Raw genomic sequence first — 7,571 nt, 5'->3', positions numbered from 1 at the left:
TTATATCTCATAAACGAAGACAGATAGGACATATATTTATATGACTTTTTTTTCATTATTTTTAGACGTACAATCAGCTCCCTTGGGTTTCACAAGTTACGAGACGCCCTGTATATATATCGGTTCGGTAATATTTTACGACGCGGCTTGTCGCAGTCCCGCCTCGATTCTCTCTCGATAAGCGTCGCTATTGAAATTGCGAACGTGTCGAATAGGGTCAAACTCTGTCGTTTTATACGAGAGGAAGAGGGTAACAAGGAGAGAAGGGAAGGGAAAATTCAATTAGAACGATCGGGAGAAAAAAGGAAAGAAAAAAAAGAAAAAGAAAAAAAGAAAGTTCCATCGACTGTCGAAGGCGATCGGAGTTATTATTGTATTAATTAAGGGACGAAGAGAGAGAAAGAGAGAGAGAGAGAGAGATAGAAGTAGTTAGGGAATGGAAGTGGAAGAAACTCTCGGCGCGTCGAAAAGTTCTCGCTCGTCTTACACGCTCGTAGGATTCAATCGATTTCACGCTGAACTCTCTGAGAATATTTCCACGCCTCGTCCGCCCCGGGGAGAACTTTCGGTAACAAGCAGAGCTCCGTATCGCGACTGCGTTCAATCAACCGAAGAGTAAACGCCGCTTCTTTCTCCCGAGTTTCGAATAATAAAAATGACTACGACTCTCTCTCTCTCTCTCTCTCTCTTTCTCTCGCCACCTCGGCATCTTGGAAATTATAACAACGCTCGACACCGGGTTCTTTGCAGTGAAATTACAGTTTCATTCGTGCTTGACGCAATTTCTCGCCAAGTTTAAAAAGAGTTGCAAAATATTTCCTTCTTTCTTTCTCCTTTTTTTTTTTTTTTTTTCTTCTTCGAAGATTCTACAACAGCGTGGATGAAAGACGAGGAAATAGAGAAACGCGATCGTTCGTGTCGCGCGGATTCTGGGCCGTGCTTCGGAAACAAACAGCTCGAAATACATTCGAACGCGTGGCTCGAAATTTCTGAATGATCGAGGGTGAAAAAACTCCAGAATCAGGAAGCGCTTTCGAACGATTTTACGCGATCGTAATAAAACTTTTACACACAAATAATCGCAGGGAATTCTATTGCCGTTTATTTACGTACGATCAAACGACAAAGGTGAAGCATTATTCGTCGATAAAGCGAGAAAAAAATAGATCGTAAAAGAGGAGATCAAAGAGTTCGGAGATTCGACGCAAGTGTCAATTTTCGTCGATTAATAAACTTTTTTCGACAAACACACATAGCACGTGTAGTAAGAAGGTAAAACTCCATTTGCAAACCAGAATATTTTCCAAGGGTCGAAATTAACAGGTTCATTTCGTTCTTGAGGGAAAAAGTCTGCTCGAAACTTTTATGTGTTTGTCGCGCGAAAGCAAAAAATATTTGTTTTGTGGGGGAATTTTTATGGAAAGAAGTGTTAGAAGTGGGAACGCTTTTGAATAGCTTCTCTCGTGGAACGGATATTTGAAAAAAATCCCGCGTAATAAAAGTTCCATGGAAACAAGTTATCTCGGAACATTCAATTAAAAATCCATTTATTTACACTCGAGTGCTGTTCATTGAATAGTATTCGGTGTTTGCTACAAATAACTTTTATATTTAAATGTTATGTAACTTTTTATAATATTTAAAAACTTCCTTCCATATATCGAAATTATCCGTTTCTGTTTTCACATTCGACACGTTCTATTCTGTCTGAAATTTCTCTATTTCCCGTAAGAATTTATTTTCTTTTCATCTGTTCTCACTGGCACTTGCGAGAACAATTTCGAGACATTTTTACCATCCGTGTTTCAAGTAGAGCCTATTTAAAAGTTTCTTGACTCCTTCGATCCCCGTGAATCCTACTTCTCCGTTAAATTTCTTTTTTTTTTCTACTCGCGTTTATGTAAAAACGACACTTTTCATGGGCATTTCGATTTTTTTCAAGTCTGTTTCAGCCTGACCCTGCCTCTCCGTTTTATCGGCGTAAAATAAAAGCGTCTGACGCTTATAGAAAACCCCGTATCTCAACTCTCTCTTCTGCGTTTCTTGTCTTTTCAGCGTCATTTCGTGACGCCAGCAACCGTTAAACAACCATGGAAACTTATTTATAAAGGTGTAATCACTCGTAATTTCCTCGACAACCAAACGTATCGCGTCGTAACGAGCTTTCAGCGGCTCTCGGGCCCGATATTTCACCAGATAATAAGGAACAAACAGCGTTTCCTTGTTCCGGGCGACGCGGCCCGCGTTATTATACGACGGTAGCGGAGATCCGGTGGCAACGATGGCGGAAATTCGTTCGGCCAAAGGCCACACGGTCTCGCCCAATAAACCGTAAATGGATTAGCCTCTAAGCCGCTGATACGACTACGGAAATCCAAAGTGGCGCGCGGGCAGAAGATTCCGTACAATCTCGGGCGAATCCACTGTCAACGGACACTCTCAGAAGCCATTACATACGTCTTCCTTAGCCGCCCGACTGGAAACGAATTTCTCCCGTTTACGACCACCTATACAACGCCATTCCCCTTTAAATTTTCTGTCATCTTTCGCTCCATTTTTCTTTTTCTTTTTTTTTTCAGTTCTTCATTTAAATATCTTTGGGATAGTTTTTTTTTTTTTTTTTTTTTCTTTTCTTAGTAAGACTGATGACTCTCTGTATTTAGCAGACAGATGTTTCTAACGTAATGCAAGGTGAGAGAAATTAAATCAAGTTTCGTTTTATTTTATATTTTTGAGATAACTTTTCTTTTTCTCAGTTTGTTTTTATATTGATTACTAATTTTTGTATATTATATTACTCTTTGTATTTAGCAGATAGATATTTTTAACGTAACGTAAGGTAAGAGAAATTAGAGCAAGTTTCGTTTTATTTTATATTTTTGAGATAATTTTTTTTTTCTTAGTTTGTTTTTATATTGATTACTAATTTTTGTATATTATATTACTCTTTGTATTTAGCAGACAGATATTTTTAACGTAACGTGAGATGAAAGAAATTAGAGCAAGTTTCGTTTTATTTTATATTTTTGAGATAATTTTTTTTTTCTTAGTTTGTTTTTATATTGATTACTAATTTTTGTATATTATATTACTCATTGTATTTAGCAGACAGATATTTTTAACGTAACGTAAGGTGAGAGAAATTAGAGCAAGTTTCGATTTATTTTATATTTTGGAGATAATTTTTTCTTTCGTTAGTTTTTTTTTTTCATAAATTGTATTCTTTGTTAGATAATTTTTTTTTTTCCTCTGACAGATACGTTTTATAATGTAAAGCATAGTTGGCTAACTGGCGGACCCTTGCCCCTACTTTCCTGGTTGCTAGCGTTATCCCCTCCACTGCATCGATCTCTCCACTACAGTTTGCCGGCTCTGATTGTAAACTGAAAGAGACCAGAGCAAATCAATGCAAGTTTCGTTTCATTTTTTTTTTCCATTTTGATATTTTTAAAGTAATTTTTCTCTTTTTTTTAGTACGACAAACGACCTTTTCTTTAACAGATAGACTCTTTCACAGTGTAAGATCAAAAACACTAGAGCAGATCAATGTAAATCAATCTTCATCAGGAGAGTTTGAAAATATCTTTACGCGAAAGTTATTTCTTCTATTCAGATTATTTCTGGCTCGGTGTTTTAGCAAGTGATTTTACAGCTCGAAACCGGAACAGCGCGAGCTACGCGTTGGTGAATTATTGTCCATTTATTTTCGGAGTTGTAAAGAATTAAAGAATGGACACAAAGGATCCAGATGAATGAAAGAAAAAAAAGAAAAAAATTGTAATACAAATTGTTATACAAACGACCGATCTTTCTGTGTTAATCTCTCCTTTAAAAAAGACTACCAAAGTTGACGTAATCAACGTTCACGTACACATTTTCTCCTCGACTTTGTATTACATAATTATTACGCAAATGTCCAATTACGTTACCGCTGTATTATCGCATTCCTCGTAAGCCGCGAAGTCGTGACTATCGTCGGTCGACGTATCAAAAAGTTGTTCCCGGGGAAACAAAAGTTGTTCGCGTATCGGCGATACTCTTCTCGAAAGAGTTAAAAAAGGTCCGTCAGTATCGAAACTCGAGCTTGCAGTCGGTCAATCGGCGACACAGTGTGCAAAAAGAAACTACTAAATAAATCGTGTATATTCCATTATTATCCCCCATAAGAAGCAGCAACAGCCAATTACGTAACGAGCGACTCGCCCTACATACTTGCGTTCGCTTAATTTTACCCTGTCGGTTAAACCAAAACCTCCGGAGTTACGTCCGAGAGCGTGCGCCACGATAAATCACACGGTTGTCTGAGGAGCGGTCTACGTAACGATCGAGAAAGAGGCGGCGGTGGAACGCGGAGAAAGAGAGCAAAGGCAGACGGTGCAAGAACCGCAGAATTTGGTAATCGTCGACGGGGGGAGCAGGATCCAACATCTTCTCCTCGAACGAGGGGGAAGGGAATTAGTCGGGCAACGTTTCAGCTTGCCGCCGCGGCTGGGGAGAATAATTTTTTCCCCTCGGGAATCCCTTGTGCGCGCGCGGAGCTTGTGACACGCGAGTGCGTAAGGGTCTTTCATTACGACTTCGTTACGATGTCTCCGAACCGACGAGGAGGGGTGGAAGAAAACGGGTGAGATTTCTCCGGCGAACCGAGAAAATGGGGACGACGCCACGGAATGGTGGACAGAGGGACATAGGGGATGGGATCACCCCGCGCTGGTAGACGTCGAAAGAGAAAAGCAAAACGACGTCGTCTGTTGGAAACAGCTGCTTCTCTGCTATATATATATATACACAATGGACATACAAGCATATAAATATATACACACACACACATATATAAATAATTTTTTATATATAATATATAAATATAAATAATATATATAATATATAAATAATAATTTATATCTATATATAAATAAGTTAATAATATATATATTTATATATAAATAATTTAATATATATTATTATTATTAATATAATTATAAATATTATATATTATTAATATAAATATATATATATATATATTATTATTAACTTATTTATATATAGGTATACATTATTATTCATATGTTGTATATTATATAAAATATTTTATATTTATATATATGAAATATATATATATATATATATATATATTTGTGTGCTGTCGTTCGTTCACCGACGGAAGGAGCAGCAACAAGAAAGGACAGAAAGAGAAAGAGAGAAAGAGAGAGAGAGAGATAAAACGAAATAATCGTAATGTCCACGGAGAAAAGGGAAAAGAAAGTACGTGTGTAAGAAAATTATGAAGCAAAGAGCTACGCAAGAATAAAGGAGCGACTGCGAGAGACGTGGACAGAGTGGATGGTAAAGGGTGAAGAGAGATGGGTGGAGAGCGTGGGTGTGGTGGTGCAGGGTGCAGAAGAACTCGTCTATATACAGAGGGAACCCCCGCTGCTTGCCAGAGAGTACCGATCGATCGTACCGCGTTCTCTCTCTCTCTCTCTCTCTCTGTTTCTCCCTCTTCCTATCTTGCAGTCAGTTCCCACTCTTTCAACCACACCTCTCTCTCTCTCTCTCTCTCTCTCTCTCTCTCTCTGTCTGTCTCCAATACACACCCTAGTTCGACCTTCTCCCTCTATAGTTCTCTGTCTGGCCCTGTTTCACGGGCAGAGGCCAGGCAGAGACCACCTTCCTGCTCCCGTCTGGCTTCGCGCGCTCCTGTTTCTCCTAAGATTCCCGCGGAGAACAGGGAATAGGGAAAAACCAGGAGAAAGTTGCCGTGCACGCGGCATAGAAGAATGTACACACGCTGGATATATCGGACTGCAGGCTATTATTCGAAACTTTAGGCTCGTCGATCGTTTCACGTTGTGTATGTACCTTTACCTGACTATAGAGGGTGTCCCATTTTAACCTATGAGTGTGATTATCTCTGCTAAAACTATTCGTCGTTTAAAAAATGTCTCGAATACATTTTTTTTTTTTTTGGTTTTGTTTTGAGAAGGCGGTAATTTGGTAAACACTTACAATTAGTTTGTTTCTAGGTGAACATGTGTAGGAGATACGAAGGTCGCTACTATTTTTTCAAGCATAATTGCGTAATCTCTTTTTGCAACGATCGATGCAACGTTACGAGATATTTCTTATAAAATCTATTCATAAAAGACAAGCACAGTATGAATACTATTTTTTCTTGTCTTTCGTATGATAGACTTTTCGTACGATATAGGTTAGGTTAGGCTAAGTTAATTTATACTTGGTTTGTCTCTAGGTTAATACTTTCTTTCACTGTATCAACTGACGTAAAAAAAAAAAAAAAAAATTACATAATCACACTTGAAAAAAAAAAGTAGCAATGAATTTCTCCTACACACTTCATATCTAGAGACAGACTAATTGCAAGTACCAAATTACTGTCCTCTCAAAACAGAAAGAGGAGAATGTATTTGAGATACGTTTTTCACACGACGAATAGTTCCGGAGATGATTGAATTTATAGAGTGAAATAAAACACCCGTAACTGTTCCCAACTATCCTCGAAAAGCGATCGGTTTTGGAAAATTTGGATTCTTAGATGCTTCAGTCATTAGCGTGTTGGCGATTGTCGCCGAGAGTAATAAATTTCAACGACACTTTAATGATTAAAACTCGAATGAATATGCAGCGAGAAATCCCGAACGTAGTTGAATATTAAACAGATTTTGCGTTCCGCTTCGTCGTATGAAAATGTAATTGAATATCGCTCGTAAGGCGTGTAGATTTTCATTGTGAAATATCTGTAGCGCAGTTTACAACGCCCGGTGTAAAAATCGGCGACTGAAATAAACGAGGCAGAGGGGGAGGGATTTCGTGTCTATACCGGTATATGTCAAAGTGGTATCCGTTAACCTTTCGCAGTATGAAAAAAAGATTCTTTCGCTTTTAACCAACACTGTGAATCACACCGTCGAAATATACTCGCTGTAATTATCGCAGCGTGCAGATCGATACACGTACGTGTAATTGTTGAGAAATCTTTGTAGAACGTTACCCGCAGAAGGAAGGAATCGAGCCCGACCGAGCCGTACAGCTCTCTCTTACCTGCGAACAAAATAAAAACTATAATTAGAGAGAGCGATAGAGGTGCAAGTTATTTGAAAAAAAAAAGGCTCTAAAAGTGTTCGTCACAGTTATTTTCGATCAAATATACCACGAACCAGAAAGGAGAAGCGAAACGTTGCTCGATATAAAATATTCCTTCAATGAAAAAGAAACGATAAAAAAAAAAAAAAAAAGAAAAAAATTTCGTGCTCCGATGCGGTGGAAAATGGCGGATTTGCCCGAAACGGTCGGTAATATATTAGAGGAAAAATGAGGGACGACATGGTAACCGTGGCAAACTTTCGGACGTGGCAGAGAAAGAGAGAATGTATACCACGAGTTTCGTGTTTTCGGAACTTGCTGGCTGCGGGCATTCCGCTTGTTACGCCGGGATTAGAAACGGAACTTGATGTTTTCCCGGTGACTGGATATCCTCGCGTGGGATCTATCTTCTCTCTTTCTTGTCTCGCTCGTTTTTCCTGGCTTTCCCACCCACCCACACACATTCGTCT

General features: G+C 38.7%; 1 long non-coding RNA gene across 1 annotated transcript; it reads right to left on the bottom strand.

Annotated features, from left to right (window-relative positions):
- Nucleotides 1-2,586: 2,586 nt before the first annotated feature.
- On the bottom strand, nt 2,587-7,048 carry LOC122538901. Its single transcript, XR_006308943.1, has 2 exons — nt 6,976-7,048; nt 2,587-3,383 (listed from the first exon to the last, which is right to left on the bottom strand). It is a non-coding gene; the product is annotated as an uncharacterized LOC122538901 (long non-coding RNA).
- Between the last annotated feature and the right edge of the window lie 523 nt (nt 7,049-7,571).

This window comes from Frieseomelitta varia, unplaced genomic scaffold, assembly GCF_011392965.1.
Source record: "Frieseomelitta varia isolate USP_RPSP 00005682 unplaced genomic scaffold, Fvar_1.2 scaffold_182, whole genome shotgun sequence".
Lineage (NCBI taxonomy): Eukaryota > Metazoa > Arthropoda > Insecta > Hymenoptera > Apidae > Frieseomelitta > Frieseomelitta varia.
This window is presented reverse-complemented; position numbering and strand designations above follow the sequence as displayed.